This window comes from Garra rufa, chromosome 1 (genome assembly GCF_049309525.1).
Source record: "Garra rufa chromosome 1, GarRuf1.0, whole genome shotgun sequence".
NCBI classification, from domain to species: Eukaryota; Metazoa; Chordata; class Actinopteri; order Cypriniformes; family Cyprinidae; genus Garra; species Garra rufa.
In genome coordinates, this window is record NC_133361.1 from 72,694,582 (window position 1) to 72,712,188 (window position 17,607).

The window sequence follows — 17,607 nt, forward strand, 5'->3', positions numbered from 1 at the left end:
ATATTTAGGAGAACATAATCACTGCTAGGTTAACAGTAATACTGTTAAAGCTTAAAGAAGGATACATTGGACATTGTATAAAATCTCTTACCTGTGAATCAGGACCAGAGAGGAAGGCCTGCTCAGCATCCTACAGAGACAAATTCTGAGCCCAGCCAGACCATATATGATGACCTATCAAAAGAAAATTGTTCATTGAAATATACACAGGTCTGAACGAAGCCAAAACATCAGTTCAGGCTATAGGAATGTAGCCGAAATGTAAATAGCTATATGAACAATCTAACATTGTGGTATTTTAACAGTCAATTATTATGGCCTCTCTGTTATGTCTTACTATTAAAATGTCATAAAATGTCTCAACCGACATTACAAAACCATGTCAAAATGAAGAGATGCACTGATAACATGTATTGTGGGGTAATGTTAAACAAGCTGACTGTGAGCATGTGACAGTTAAAACATTACGATTATTTTAACTGAATTAAAATGGAAAAACAATGAGTAATTAACAAGCTTTCAGAACAAACATGCTACAGTTTATTGTGCTGTCAATAAGTCAACACAGACTTATCATGCAATAGTTTTGTTAAATGAATGTGCTAACAATTCATTTTACAGCAAACAATTCATTTTACAGCATAAGAGGCTAATATACTGTATGATGGCTATGCCATCGAGACTATTTTGCAAATCACCATCACGTTGGCTACGTTAACTTTCCAAAGAAATGCATCACATGCATTGTTTTTAATGTTAAACAAATACAATTTGATTCACCTTTAATACTCACACTATGGATAGTTATCCATCTTCACTGGTCCTGTAATTCGGTTGGTGGCGTTGTCACTAAAAACCTAGGTTCCTAGAAATGCGGTCCTAACAATGCGGTCCTGAAAGTGCAGCCTCCAGTTTTGCAAGCAGATTCTACTTGATAGATGTCATAGTGGTAACGTCCACACAACGCCAAGCTGTAACATCATTAGACATTGATATTTGGTTGTTTTTAGGTTGCGTTGGCAGAGGTTGAAAATCCAGGTTCCATGAGTAAAAATCCTCCCCAGTATTTTGTTCCAATCACCTGGATTTGCTAATTAGCACAGTTTTTTAGCCTGGAGGACAGAGATTGGACCAAAACAATTCTTTTAAGTCACTAGCAAGTCTCAAGGCAAATCCCAAGTCCTCAAAGAGTTAAGGTTAATGAGATAATTAAGTGGCTAATTGAATGATGATTGTGCATTAGTGACGAACATCTGCTGTTATTAAAAATTACAGAGGATCAGATGTTGATGTTTTATTGGTTAAAATGATGTCACCATCGTGGAGATCAGTATTTGCTTTAGTTGGGCTCTTGACTCTTGGGTTAGACCTCTCTCTGTTACAATGCATATGGTGTTGTAAAGCAGTCAGATCAGAGCTGTACAGTGAGATGATAATCAAGCGCACAAAATTACTGACTTTTTTGCCTTAAAAAAAACCTTAACATATCAAAACTACAGCAGGTTAAGCACCTCTAGTGTTCTCCTAACAGTTATAGTGAATAAATTTAAAACGTGTATAATGGATATAATAGCTTTTAAAATCTGTACTTCTTAGACACACACAGACATCAAGAACCAGCATATGAATCCCAACAATGGTGACAATCAACAAAACGCTTCATGCTGCAATGCATGCTGGGTAACAGCATAGTAAACACTCCCATCATGCACTGCATTATGAATAATTATTGTCATCATTGTTGAGGAGCGTATGATAAATGTTTAAGTCTTAAAGCCTGAGCTCATACAGTTTTTTCTGCCAATACTGAAGCATTACAGTGACATTTGTTTAATAGTTTTTTATTGCAGTTATGCAATAGCTACTTGTCACTCAAAAAAAACTTAGAGAGACCACTTCATGATGCTCATCCAGTTCAATGGAGAGCATGTGAGCCAATCAGCTCCTGCAAGTTTTTAATTGAATAATGCACAAACGTTTGCTGTCAAACAGCATTGAAATTACTTTAAATTACTCCAAGAGACAAACTAAAGCAAGCCTTAACCACAATTATGGTGACATTGTGTTTTTCTTTTCTTTTCATTACCAATAAAGCATCAACATCTAAACCTCTTATAATTCTCAATAAGACATTCTGCAGACATGAAATAAAGTAAGTCTGGTTAGTAATGAGTGAAGCTTGTGATGCTGTTTGTGGAAAGGTTTAATCAGATTTTCAGAGATGAAATGTTTTTTTTTTTTTCAGTTGATTGAAGTCAGTTGTAGCCTAGTTCTTGTGTTTCTCTTTTCTTCAGTGATGCTGCTTGTTAACAGCGGGTGTTCATCACTAACACAACCATCATTCAGTTATCTCATTAACTTTAACTCTTTAGGGCAGAGCTCCTCAAAAGGCGGCACACGGGAAAAAAATATTTGGCCCGCACTAATTTCAAATAATCCTACATGAGAATTCAAATGCACCTGATAACGTTTCAGTGAGCGGCGCTGTGCGACGCGACAAAATACATTAGAACCCATTATAATCAGTGATGCTGCCTATACTGGATGCGGCGCATGCAACAGGACAAACCCCGGACAGTAAACCGATGCCTTGTTCTTTTTGTGCAAACTGACACGAAGTTCAAATGATTTGCAGCGGCCGCCTTGTCGCGTGTATCAGAATCATTCAAATATTACAACCATTCAAATGCGAGAAGCGCACTGCACTCCCAACGAAATGGACAAGGTTATAATCTGATAAATATTAAACCTTTTTACATTATTAAAACTACATACGGAGTGACTGATACCTTCTTTGTCATACCTTTTTTGTCAGTTTTAATGTAGGCTGCATGCTTCCTTTCTTTTCAAGAGCTGATGTAACTGTTGTTGCTTTCCTTATGGCTAAAAATGTCACTAAATATGATATTTAAACTCATAGCAATTTAACAATAAATAAAGCACATAATCATTGCCTGAGATTATCACTGTCATAGTTTTTTGTATGTTGTTCCAGCCTGAAGTTGCAAAAAATTGAAACCACTAACTGTAACTAACTTACATTTAAAAAACAAACAAACAAACAAACAAAAAACTCCAAACTTTTCTCTAAATTGTTCTGATAAAAAAAAACGAAACGAAAAAACATAGACCAGATTTCGTATTTAATAGAAAGTTTATTTTAATGGCTGTAACAGTATAAGCTGTTTGGCGGAAAAAAAGACGGGCTTCGGGTCGGACTCGGGCCAAAATTTTTGATAAGCTGTCGGAGACGGGCCGGGCTACAGCCTGTGCGTCTCGGGCCAGGGCCGGGCTAGGGCTTAGATTTAAGGCCCGTGCAGGGCTCTAATCTGAAGTAATGGAGAGCCTCCATTGATTAAAAAATCCCATCAATGACAGACAATTTTCGGTTAAAGACCTCTGACTTTGACAGACATGGAGGTCCAGATCTTTTTGTTCATTTGTTTTAATATTCGACAAGGCAAATTTCTTTATTTTTCTGTATCTGAATACAAAAATGTTCGTAGTTGTTTAAATAAAACAGACTACTGTGGGGAAAAAAATCTGAATATTTATCTTATGTAACTCTTTCAACACAAGCAACAATAAAAACAAAAACAGCTGCAGCAACAATAACAATAAAAATTATTATAATAATAAGAGCAAAAATTTTGGTCATAACATGGTCGATGGCCCTTGGCTTGGTATTGTTGGCGGAATTTGGCCCTCTGTGAAAACTAATTTAGGAACCCTGCTTTAGGGGCTTGGGATTTTACTTGACTCAAAAGGAATGACTTTGTCCAATCTCTGACCTCCTGGTTGAAAAACTGTGCTAATTAGCAAATCCAGGTGATTGGAACAAAATACTGGGGAGGACTTTTACTCACCGAACCTGGATTTTACACCTCTGTGCATTGGAAAGTGACCAAAATCCAATGTTGAGCCAACATCTTAAGCGTTGGACATTGACGTCAGCCAGACATTGGGTTCTGACGTCAACCCGATTTATGATGGTCACTAAAACATTTGATAGAAAAAAAGGGCAACGGAAAAAAGCGCCAAGCATCCCACAGGTGGGACGGTGACAGTTAAGGGGTTAATCATTGCATAAACTCTTTTAAATTAATTTGTAGATTGATCATATGAATTTATGAAACTTTACTGACATTTGTAATCATTTTAATTTACATAAAATAATGATCTGTTATTTATTAGGTAATCTTTACAAAATGCATTAGTAAACATTAGCATGCACATTATCTCATATTTCTAACTATATGAATATTTATTAACTAATGACACATTAAGAATTATGTCGTATTTGTTAAGGATTAACTAATGTAAGTTATTATAAAGTGTTACTGAAGTGGTAAATCAAACTGTGTGCATAAATTTCATTATTTTAATGTACCCACATATTTTATACTCATGTCTAAGGCTAACAACCCCAATCTTTAAAAAAAATGCATAGTATATTAATTATTTTGACAAACTATATTTATGAACATTCATGTTTGTTTCACACCCTTACAAATGAAATAATGAAGTCAAACCTGATAATGAAAATTCTCCTTCTCTGGACCATTAGTTCAGTCGCAAATTAGCATTTGTTTATGAAACTGCGTGTCTGTTTATATAGCGTTGTGAAGGTTTCGCTTTCTCAAAAACCACCTGACTTGGCAGAATGAAAAGTGAAGGAATTTTATTGTGCCCTTTGTACACAATAAACTACCTAGTGTTTAATCATTAGACACAGGAACATCCAGCCTCAGCATATAAATCTCAACAATGGCAAAATGCCTCATGCACGCTAACAAAGTATAAAATGCATGGCTTCCAGCAAGCATTGCGGTAAGAAGCATTTCGCCAGACCAGTGATGGACATTAGATATCCGCGAAATCGGCAGATATAGACCCAAAAAGAAACATCCCCCCCCCCCCCCCCCCCCCCTTTCTTCTAGACGGCCTTGGCCAAGGTCGTTGCTGGAGACAAACAACTTGTCTTACAACCAGTGCTGTCATAACTGCAGGACCAGATGACTGTTGCCTACATTGGACTTGTTCCTCATTGCCTATCCCCCTACCCTGTTGCAATGTTATGTCTGTGACTATGTGCTTCACCTTTCTTTTCCAAATGTGTCTTATTCCTTATTTTCCATACCATTTCATTGCCTTGTACTTGTACATGTACATGGGTAATGACAATAAAGTTGAATCTCATCTCATCTCATAATTCTGTATGTTAAAATCAGACATTGCATTAGCATGGAAAATGTATATCAAATTCATATCACAAAATGTTTTTGTTCATGAATTGTACACATTTAAGTTTGTATTCTTTGTTTTCACATATCTGTTCAAAAATGGGAGTGACAGTTAAAAGGTCAATGATGATGATTGTTGATTTAATAACAAGGAATTTACTGTGCACAAAGGGCACAATCAAATTCTTTCACTTTCCATTCTGCCTAGTCAGGTGATTTTTTAGAAAGTTAAACCTTATCACGGCATACTATATAATCAGACGAAATAAACAACTAATAAAACACTTTCGGTCATTTCATTTAAATGACAATAAAAACCTAGGTCACACTTTATATTCAATGGCCCTGCCTATTATGTATTTACATCAACAACAAAAAAGAGAACAATGTACTTAATGTAGTCACATTGCATTACAAAACACTTTTGCTTCTATTAATTTGGGATATAGGTAAGGTCAGGGACAGGTTTGGTGGTATGGGTAGGTTTAAGTGTGAGTTAGGGTGTAAGGGATCGGCCAACAGTGGTAATTACAGAAATGTAAAAACATGTATGTACACAATAAGTACTGTTACGGAAGCAGACCAACGAGACAGGTGAGTACGTGAATACAAGGTTTATTAATGATCAGCAGAGCAGAGAAGATGATGGCGTGCAGAACCGGGTAAGTTTGGCAGTCAAGATGAATAGTGAAATTTGAATGAGCTGATCGGTAGACTGAGTAGACTTTATCTCGTTTGCAGGAACGAAGATCGGAGGACGGGGACAGGATACTCCAGATGCAGGCTTATGGCACAGACTCACACTGGAGACTAGGATCGCTGGACTTTGACAGACATGACTGGAACAGATCAGAGACAAAGGTAAGTAATTACAGGTACGTTTTCAAGGTAGGGTTTACGTGAGCCGACTGGAGTCCCACGAAGAGTCCGCTTTCGAATGATCGAGCCTGGAAAGTGATGGCTGTGTGAGGTGTGCTTATAAATGGTGTGGTTGATTGCAGACAGGTGCGCATGATTAGAATTCGGGTGACTGTGATGGTTGAGTGAGGGAGGTGGAAGAACCTGGCCAATCCATGACACTACCTCCCTCCCCAGGGCCCGCTCCTGAGGTCCGAGACCTCCGACGTCACGGTGGTCTACCTTGTCCCCGAGGTGCTGGAAAGTCCGGATGGTTGTTGTGGAAATCTTCTAGAAGGGCAGGGTCTAAAATGTCACCTCTGGGTACCCACGATCTCTCTTCTGGTCCATATCCTTCCCAGTCCACTAGGTTCTCCAGAGTGCCACCGCGACGTCGGGACTGCAGGATCTCACGGACGGAATAGATAGAACCTTCCTCCAGGACCAAGGGGGGAGGGGGTTCCTCTTCGTGGCCAGGTTCTGTGGAGGGAAGAACAGAAGAGTGAAAGGATTTCAGGAGTGAGACGTGGAATATGGGGTGGATCCGGTACTGAGGTGGGAGCTGGAGTTTGTAAGTGACGGGGTTGACCTGTTCCATGATGGTGAAGGGGCCAACAAACCTGGGACTCAGTTTCTTCGAGGGCAGGCGCAGGCGAATGTCTCTGGTGGAGAGCCAGACCTTCTGACCGGGAGGAGACTGGGACCTGGAATCCTCCTGCGATCAGCGACGATCTTGTTCCTGCGCACTGCCCTTTGGAGATGGTGATGAGCCTCGTCCCAGACTCTCTCGCTCTCCCGGAACCAGTGATGCACTGCGGGCACCTGTGATGGTTCACCATTCCAGGGGAGGAGCGGCGGTTGGTAGCCAAGCACGCACTGGAATGGTGTGAGTCCTGTGGTGGGTTGCCGCAGTGATTTCTGGGCGTACTCTGACCATGACAGAACGTCCGAAGGAACCGTCCCACCTCCTGGATCTTTCGTTCGGTTTGCCCGTTGATCTGAGGGTGGTATCCCGACGAGAGGCTTGGGTATCGTGGATTCGGGAGAGAGCATCGGCACGGATATTTTTGGAACCAGGACGGTAGGTTATCTTGAAGTGAAACTGGGAAAAGAATAAAGCCCAACGGGCTTGTCTTGGACAGAGCCTCTTGGCGTCTCGGAGATATTGTAAGTTTTTATGGTCTGTGATCACCTGAAACGGGTGTTGAGCTCCCTCCAGCCAATGCCGCCATTCCTCCAGGGCGAGCTTGATGGCCAGTAACTCGCGGTTGCCGATGTCGTAGTTTCCGCTGGGCTGAGCTTCCGCGAGAAGTAGGCACAAGGATGGAGTAATGGAGGAGCTCCGACGCCAGTAGTGGATGGGTCCACTTCGACCACGAATGGGAGATCTGGATCCGGATGCGTTAGAAGCGGGGCTTGTGTGAAGGAGGCCTTGAGGGACTGGAAGGCTGCGGCAGATTCAGGGGTCCATTTGAAGGTCCAAGGGTTTCCCTTGAGCAGGTTGGTTAGAGGGGTAGTCATGAGACTGTAGTTTTTGATAAAGCGACGGTAGAAATTTGCAAAGCCGAGGAATCTCTGGAGTTTTTTGACTGTGGTGGGTTCTGGCCAGGTTACTACTGCTGAAACCTTCCCCTCATCCATGCAAACACCTTGTTGATCTATAACATACCCGAGGAACTGGAAAGACTGCAGATGAAAGGAACATTTTTCGGCCTTGAGATATAGCTGGTGCTCTCGAAGTTTTTGAAGGACCTCCGCAACGTGGTGGCGGTGTTCGGCCTCACTCCTCGTGGATAAAGTTCTGAAATACGGAGGGGGCGTTGACCAGACCATAGGGCATGATGAGATACTCGTAGTGGCCAGTTGGGGTCACAAACGCAGTCTTCCACTCGTCCCCCTCACGTATTCTGACCAGGTTGTAGGCGCTGCGGAGGTCCAACTTGGTGAAAATCCTGGCAGTACGTAGTTGTTCAAGGGCCGCAGGGACGAGAGGAAGTGGGTATCTGAATTTAATGGTTCCTTGATTAAGAGTCCGGTGTCCGCTGGCCCCGCAGTACATGCACAGACATGGTCAGCCTTCTCTGTCACTCAGCTGATGAAATTTTACCAGCTTCCAAAATCATCGCTTCTGGTTCTGGAGGACTGGATGACTCAGGGGAACGGAAGAGTGCAGTAGTAGCAGGTTCAGCGTTGGTATTGTAGGACTGTATGCGATCAGAACATCGGAGAGACTGTTGGATAAACTTTTCCAGACACATTGAATCGTCTAAGGCCGCTAACTGTAGGCGGAGTTTGGGTTCCAGGCCGAGCCGGTATGTTGTGAGCAGCGATCTCTCATTCCATCCGCTGGCAGCTGCTAAAGTACGGAAACGTAAAGCATATTCTTGAGTGGTCATACCTCCTTGCTTTAAATGGTAGAGCTGCTCTCCGGCGGAAATCGCCTCATCTGAACTCCCAAAAACCTCTTCGAAGTGAGCGATGAAATTCTGAATCGTGCTGGTTGCTGGCCCGGCCTGGCGCCAGATGGTGTCCGCCCATTTCAGAGCGGGTCCGGTGAGTAGTGATGTGATGAACGCGATCTTAGACTGATCTGTTGGATATAGAGCAGGTTGCATAGTGAAAATCAGTGAGCATTGTAAAAGAAATCCGCTGCACTCCTCCGCCCCGCCTGAGTAGGGCGCTGGTCGGGCCATGGGACTGGATGGAACGGGTGCCGAAGAAGTGCTGGGTTCCGGTGGAGCTGTGGAACGAGGTGCTGTGGGAATGGCGGTAGGTGAGCTCAGTAATACCTTCCGCAGCGAATCCACGAGCTCTTGGAAGGGATCCATCTTGCTCTGCTGACGCTATTTTCTTCGGTCCAGGCTTCTGTTACGGAAGCAGACCAACGAGACATGCAGGGACGTGCAGAACCGGGTAAGTTTGGCAGTCAAGATGAATAGTGAAACTTGAATGAGCTGATCGGTAGACTGAGTAGACTTTATCTCGTCTGCAGGAACAAAGATCGGAGGACGGTGACAGGATACTCCAGATGCAGGCTTATGGCGCACACTCACACTGGAGACTAGGATTGCTGGACTTTGACAGACGTGACTGGAACAGATCAGAGACAAAGGTAAGTAATAACAGGTACGTTTTCAAGGTAGGGTTTACGTGAGCCGACTGGAGTCCCACGAAGAGTCGGCTTTCGAATGATCGAGCCTGGACAGTGATGGCTGTGTGAGGTGTGCTTATAAATGGTGTGGTTGATTGCAGACAGGTGCGCGTGATTAGAATTCGGGTGACTGTGATCGTTGATTGAGGGAGGTGGAAGAACCTGGCCAATCCGTGACAAGTACATTGTACATAATGATTAATTTAAATGTAGGTACATAGCAGTTTAGGCCACCTAATGTAATGTGGGACCAAAACTTATATTATCACTCTTGTTTCTGGTTTCCTTGGTAACAAATTATATGTTTTGTTAAACATTGTTACAAAGACCAAAAAGTGATGTAAAAGGCCAAAAGTCAAACTGCCCAACCAAAAGAAACACTGGTCACCATTATAGTGACCAAACAATAATTAAATAAAACATTACCATCTGTTAGTTCCCAAAAATAACTGTATTAACTGTAATGACAGAAAAAAGACTGCCTGGTCTGGACAAGGTAATTTCTAGACATTTTCTAAGGATTGCTTTATTTATATATGATCAGAATGAGAGAAATTATTTTTTTTAAATGGCACAGCTGATTATACTGAGTAGTGGAGTGCTTAATGTATTAGAAACTTTGAGCCTTTGTTCCAAAGGTTAAATCTGGTTTCTACCAGTATATAATTTCAGCATTTTTGAGAATATTTCTAAGTAGTTGGGATTGAAAAACACATTAAATCTGAACAAGGAAACATTTCTCTAAAAATAACAGCATGACAAAACTAGGTAAATTTGACATATTCCACTTACATATTTAAACTTTTAATTCTGATTATATATGATTTACACAATCATAGAAACAAACCTGTCAAACATAAAAAGAGTGTAAATACCACACAGCATAAAGAGATCAAAATCAAAAGTGCAGTCAGCTCATAAAACATCAACACAAAGGACTCTTTCACTTTCATCCTGCCAAGTCAGGTGACTTCTAAGAAAGTAAAACCTTTTACACAACACTATATAAATAGACACACATTTTTATGGACAAACATTTCCTTGCAGCTGGTGACTGAACCAATGTGTCAGGAGGGAAGACTTTCACACTCAGGTTCGACTTCATTACTTATGTGGGGCATGTGTCATAATGTATATTGCGGTCATGAATATTATTAATATTCTAATATTACTATTCCACAGTAGATGCAAGAAAAGTTTTTTTTATTATCTTTAGAGATCTTAAATGTTTATGAATATAATTTGTTTTCAGCAAGATAATCAGTATACTATGTCAGTGGCTCCAAAGCTGTCCTGGAGTAGCAGCAGCATTTTGTATTCCTCCCTATATCTTACACCTGCTTCAGTTCTTGCAGTTTCTACTAATGAGTTCATGACTTAAATCAGGGTCTAAAAGATAAGACATGAAAGTTGCAGGGCTGGGGATACTAAAGGACAGGTTTGAGAATCACTGTACTATGTCATTGAAAAAGATTAGGGCTGTTAGCTTATGACAGTCATTTGTAAAAAAATCTGTACATTGAAATGATTAAGTTCATGCACACACAATTAAGCAATAAGGTACGAGAGGCCGTGCTGTATCGTGAATAAATCACGGCTGAAGGGCGTGCCTGCAACCCCTTCAGCCGTGATTTATTCACGATACAGCACGGCCTCAAGCACCTTATTGCTTTTATAAAATGGTTACCACACAATAAAAATACTAATCTAAAAAATATATATTCATTTATATAAATTAGGTTGTACGTTTTCATAAAGTAAAATCATTAACTGCCTTCCGCTGTAAAAAGTAGTCCCTAACTGCTAAAGCTTTGTTTACGTTGCTAAGGGTGGTTGTTAAGGAGGTTCAATGATAAAGAGAACGTTGAGTGAAGCGGTCGTAGCCGTGCTGTATCATGAATAAAACACAGCTGCTGACCAATCAGAATTGAGGAATGGAACTAACCGTTTATAATTTGATTTATAACATTACATGTATATTGCATATATTTTTAACAGTTGATAAGTTTAGTTAACCTATATTGCAGCCCTGTTCTGCAATACTGGCAGTGCCAGCTTCAGGATTTTTTGGTCGTTGGCGGGTGTGGAGGCACAAGGAACTTCAGCGAGCCACAGGGCGGCTTGTATAATTGACTAGCATTGACTAAAGTGTCCGTGACTGCTCAGGTCGACATGCTGGAGCCGCACCGGTGACGTGTGCAGTAAGAGATTTATACATCATACAGTGTAGATAGCTTCACTAGCCTTATGCTAGAGCTGGTGTAGCTCATGTAGAGGTTGACTGATGTATCAGTTTTGCTGATTATTTGGCACTGATAGTTGATTGGTGGAACTATGGGTTATTGGCAAAAATGCAGATAGTTATTTCGGGTTGTGTTCTTTGTTGAAGCGCCTCACTCTCCGCTGTCACAGAGTATGAGAGGTTAAGTCCGACACCAATGTTTAATGTCAGGATTGTTATCATATATTTGGAATGGTTTATATCCAGCTGGTCATATTGTTAGACAGCAAAGGTGCAGATTTAAAGACGTGACATGAGAAAGCAAACTGTGTTTATTCAGCCGACAGAACTCAACAGTTTTACATTACATCATATCTGTCCCAAATCGTTGTACGTTCATAAAGACTTGACCCTGGGCTGAAATACTGCATATTGTGCATTTAAGCCAAAACATTTATATTTCTGTAGCTCTAATAAAGTCTGTATGTTTCAAATAGAGCTATAATTTATGTTATAGCCTTTTCGTCAGGTCGCGGAAGCATGGTGGGTTATGCACTTTATTTCACAATTGATCAACTAAAATATGTAGTAAAAATTAAGATAAAAATTATACAAAATTAAATCTGTTTACAGTTTTTTACAGACGCTAGGACACATTTCTCAATACTTAGGTCACTTTTGCAAAACTCTTGACACAGTGAGCACAACAGACGTCTATGTTGGTTAAACTGAGGATCAATTAAAAAAACTGTGTTAGTTAATATATTAGTTAAGTGTTAGTTATTAGCTTATGTATGTTATTGGGACGTTATTCTAAAGTTGCAACTATTCCTCATTTACTAACAGTTATATAAATGAAGAATAGTTGCAACTTTAGAATAACGTCCCAATAACATATATAAACTATTTACTGATACTTAAGAAGTCTTGAGTAAGTAATTTACTAACAGCTTGTTCATGATCTATTACTAATTTATTAGGTATAGGTATAAATCAATAAAATACAGTTAACAAGTCATTTATAACTTGTAAGAATACTTGTAAGTTATCTATTGGCTATCTATAAGGCACAGTTATAAATAATTAACAAACTATTAACTGTTATTTAACAAGTCATTTATAACTCATTAACTAACAGTTTATTAATTATCTATTAACTAGTTATAACGGCTAGTTATTATAAAGTGTTACCCAATGAAACACCAACAACATAATTTCCACCAGATGTGGGACCCCTTTATTTGCTATGTATCCAGGACAGATTTGTCGCATGTGATGGAGGAACCTGGGGACATATAAACAGTAGCTCTTTGCCGTACTTAATATTACTGTAATGACTCTGGGCTGCAGCTTTTCCCTTCCCTTCTCCACACGATGTCGCTGTTTCAATTCCTCCCGCACTTTCACTCCCCTGATTGTGTACACCTGTCTTGATTATGTCACGTGTTTCTCCCACAGCTGTTCACTATTACCACAGTCTTTATAATCTTCATTCTCCCACCACTCTTGTGAGTCTGCATTGTTTCTTGTCTCTGTTTCCTGTCTTCAGTGTTCCCGAACATTGTTGCCTAGACCTTGTTTTCAGTTTTGTTTATTTAGTTTGTATTCAAGTCGTGTGTGCCGTGTTGGCCTTTTGTTTGCTCGTTTGTTTATTTTGTGTTTATTATTAAATTTATTTTTTTCCTTGCATTTTGGACCCTGACCTCATTCCTCGTACGTGACAATTACAGAAATATGTTTGTTGTAAGATTATGTACTTTTTCTTATAAACCCATTAACCTGAATCCCAACCAAGAATTTGAAATCCTGTAAGGGCCGGGGTGGGGGTTGACATGTTCGTTCAAAACATGAAATTGTATTGTTTTTATTTCTTTGTTGTATTATGAAAACAATAAAAAAAGAATGTTGGAAAAAAAAGTAACCTGCTTATATAATAAAAAAAAAAAACAAAGTACATTTTGCACAAAATAAATGTATTAAAAAATGTGCAGTAATATTGAAAACTGAGAATGTGACACATGGTTAGGCCTATATTTAGTTAAATTATATTGAATCTTAATTTTACAGTTTTTCTCAATTGCTTAAACACATTTCTTGGAATTATGCCTCTTATTTGCGAAACTCTAAACACAAATCCACAACTCCTAACTCAATTCCCCAAATTTCCTACACTCTAAAAAATCGCACTGTAAAATAACAGTAATCTACTGGCAGCTGTGGTTGCCAGCATTATACTGTTATTTTATAGCTCTCTACCGTTAATTTACAGCTCTTCATTTTTACAGTATGTTACCGTTATTATACCATGTGGTAACTCATTTTATTTTGGAAACCAATTGCTTCAAACTATTTGAGTTAAAAAAAAAATATTGTTTATATGGTGTTGGTACAGTGAACTTATTTAATTTGAGTCCACTAAAAATAAATATTTCTTAATATAAACCCACAAACACTTAAAGTGTAATAAAGAAGCAATCGACTTTTACTCAAATCTTTATAGATTGTCATTTACTAACAAAAGCACAAATTTGCGTAATAAAGTGCTTAGTAAAGAGATATACTATTCACTATATCAGCAAATCCACAATTACTGTCTTTAAATAAAGCAGCAAAACCTCAGTGCTTGCGGCTCGTCATTGCCTGAAGCACAAGCTCTACTCTCCAGCACAATGGTCACCCACAAAACTAAATTAAACTAACAGATCTCTCTTGTACAAAAACACACCAGTTAGGCACAATTAAATATTTACTCTCCTTACCAGTTAATGACTTTGCATAATTGTTTTTCTATGAACATTCACTAATATTTTAGAGAAAATAACTTGATTTGCTTAGTAAATCTGACTGTTGTGTTTTACAGTATATTACTGTTTTTTCTTGAATTAACAGTAATCTACTGGCAGCTCTGGTTGCCAGCATGTTACTGTTTTTCTACAGTGTGTTGCCGTAAATTAATTACAGTTTATTACTGTTAAATTACATTTCATGCTGTTTTTTTTTCATCGTGCATCTTTAACCCTTTAAAACCCACAGCAAAATCCTCAGTTTTAAATGAACACTTATAATGTGTCAACACTACAGAGTGTTTGAGTTAATGAGATAATTATATGATTGATCACGTTCTGATTGAGCATTAGTGATGAACACCAGCTGTTAACAAACAAAATCGCTGAAGAAAAACACAAAAACAACTGACTTCAGCCACAGCCTTAGATGAAATCAACTGAAATAAAAGAAGACATTAAATCTCTCAAGATCTGATTAAACTCCTAAAACAGCATTACCAGCTTCACTTTTACCACACTGAATTTATTTCTGTCAGACGTCTACAGAAGAGAGTTGCAGAGGTTGTTGTAAGTATGTGTGTTTGCAACATGCTTGTTATGGTGAAGAAAAAAAAAGACAAGAAAAAATGTAGAGTTGTTTATGGTTTGGTAATGACACAGATTTTATCCAGTATCTTTTCTTTCATTGAATATTGATGCTAGATTAAAAAAACAAACAAAAACAAAATTGAGCATCCAGTTATGAAAACACCACTCATTTAAAAAAAAAAAAAAAAAAAAAACCTTAGATACACACATCAAGAATCATGTATGGATCTCAACAATGATGAGGTTTTGTGATGATACCCAGCATGCATTGCAGCATGAAGCTTACAAATTGTCACCATTGTTGAGATTCATGTGCTGATTCTTCATGGCTCCATTTGAGTATAAATGCTACAGTAGTTATAAATAATATCTATTGAATCCTTTTTTTCTGATTGCCACAATACCAAAAAATCTCCTGCACAACAAAATCCCCAGTGTTAATTTAACACTCTGAGTGTGGACACATATAGATACTGAAGCAGTGTTGAAGTTAACGAGATATTTAGATAATTAACAAAGTGATGATTGATCATTATTGAAGACACCTGATGTTAATAAGCAGAATCACCAAAGGAGAAAACCAAAAGTTTTAAGCAACTATTATAGTGGTCAGTGTTTGCATTAGTTGGTCTCTTGACCCTTAACTCTTCAATATTAGGTCTTGTTTGACTGCAATTACTGAGTTATAACAGCCAGACAAGCCAAGAGCAAAAGTCATCAGGTGGCATTGACTGTTCTTGACATAATCATCAAATAGTGACTTGAGTATTTGAGATAGGATTTCCTTACAGACTACAAGAAACTGTGAACGAAAGAGCAATCAGTTTTGTCATAATCAGACAGATTGATGAAGAAAAAAAAGATTATTTTAATTTAGACACACAGACATGAAGAATCAGCGTGAGAATCACAACAACGGTGACCATCAAAAAGCGTGTTGTGGCCAATCAGAACTCATCCATGACTCCCATCATGCATTGTGGCATGAATAAATTATGAGAGTTCAGAGTAGATCTATTTATCTGAATATGCCGTTTGTCACCATTGTTGAGATTCATGGGCTGGTTCTTGATCTCTGTGTGTGCCTATGTGAAATACTTTTTTTTAAACAGGTTGTGAAAAAAATCTTTCCAAAAAGTATAGGAAGTGCTGGATCTTCTGTGAATTGTCAAGGCTATTACAATAAGCAAAAAAAAAAAAAAAATGAGATTAGACACTAGGTGATTTATGTCAAACAATGAATATGTTAAAACATAATCATCACCTGATGACATGAGCTTATGTCTGGCTATTTTAACTCAAACAAAGCAGTCAAACAAGACCTAATATTGAAGATTTAAGGGTCGAGAGCCCAACTGATGCAAACATTGACCACTATAATGGTTGCTTAAAACTTTTGGTTTTCTCCTTTGGTGATTCTGCTTATTAACATCAGGTGTCTTCAATAATGATCAATCATCACTTCGTTAATCACCTAATTATCTCGTCAACTTCAACACTGCTTCAGTGTCTATATGTGTCCACACTCATAGTGTTAAATTAACACTGGGGATTTTGCTGTGTGCTGTAACACACTTGGGCTATGTTTACATTAATCCGGATACATTTGAAAACGCTCTCCGTCCACACTAGCGTTTCCAAGCGTTTTCCAAAAGTTTCTCATCCTGAAACGTAGGAAAACATCAAATTCGCCTTACTGCGCATGCGTAAAGCCTCCAAAATTATACAGACGTAATAAGTTTTCACGCAATTCTTCTGGCGGAATAATTTACGGAAATATCTCATTATCCACTGACGCGTCTATATCGCGCTCATTCATATTTTATCTGAAAAGCAGTTGTCGTCATGTTTTGCAGGACAGCAACTGTGAGTAAATTTTCCGTCATCATTTTAGGACTGTAATTTGAAGAGTGTACAAGGTAAATCTCTTTAGCAGCAGTGTGTAAATAGCACAGACACAATTACTGATGTAAACATAAATATCTATTGGTACAATATGCATCACATGACTATTAATATGCGTCATCATTTTCAAAAGCCTCTGTTTTCACAGTCCACACTACAACGTGAAAACGGAGTTTTCTAATTTATCCACTTCGGCCAGAGTTTTTAGAAATAATCGTTTTCTGTGATAAAAACGGGGTTTTCGTGTAAATGAGAGGCCAAACCGCAGGGAAATATCTGCGTTTTCCCTTCGTGTAAACAGTGCCTTGGTGAAAAACTATAGATCATATGCATCATAAAAACCCAATTACAGCAAAAATATCTATGTTTAAATATCAAGAGTCAGGAGCCCAATTCAATTAAAGCAAACACTGATCTCCACAATGGTATCGTCAAACAAAACAAAACATCATCATCTAAACAGCTGTTCATTCTCAATAAGATCTTCTATAGACATCTGGCAGTAAATAAAATCTCTCCGGTTAGAAATGCGTGAAGTTGGTAAAGCTGTGGCTGAAGTCAGTTATATAGTTGTTGTGTTTGTCTTGTTTCTCTGTCAATCAGTGATTCTGCTCATTAACAGCTGCTGTTCGTCAGTGTCTGAAGTCACTCATTAGTTTTCATTATCTCTGTAAGGTGGACTATTTTAGTAAACTCATGTAGGGAATAGGGAATGAGGGTGTAGAGTGTGATTTTAAACACAGTCTCTGAGAGTCTATTTTGAACGCTGTTAATTAACGATACATAGCAGCAGGCTACTTTTCGAAATTGACAAAT

General features: G+C 38.8%; 2 protein-coding genes across 3 annotated transcripts in view; one reads left to right on the forward strand and one right to left on the reverse strand.

The window, feature by feature from the left end:
- LOC141338738 (interferon-induced very large GTPase 1-like) overlaps positions 1–4,621 on the reverse strand; it is a 28,128-nt gene extending 23,507 nt beyond the window's left edge. Inside the window, exons 1-3 of one of the 2 annotated variants that reach the window (XR_012355879.1) lie at positions 4,533–4,572; positions 794–971; positions 92–174 (exon numbers count right to left, since the gene is read on the reverse strand). The gene's annotated coding sequence lies outside the window, so the exon portion shown is untranslated. Of the gene's footprint in view, positions 1–91; positions 175–793; positions 972–4,532 lie in introns of both variants that reach the window. The other variant, XM_073844357.1, reaches the window with a different exon arrangement.
- Positions 4,622–10,340: 5,719 nt separating this feature from the next.
- The window catches only part of LOC141338751 (interferon-induced very large GTPase 1-like), a 28,663-nt gene continuing 21,396 nt past the window's right edge, over positions 10,341–17,607 (forward strand). Inside the window, exon 1 of the mRNA XM_073844370.1 lies at positions 10,341–10,384. The gene's annotated coding sequence lies outside the window, so the exon portion shown is untranslated. The remainder of the gene's footprint in view (positions 10,385–17,607) is intronic.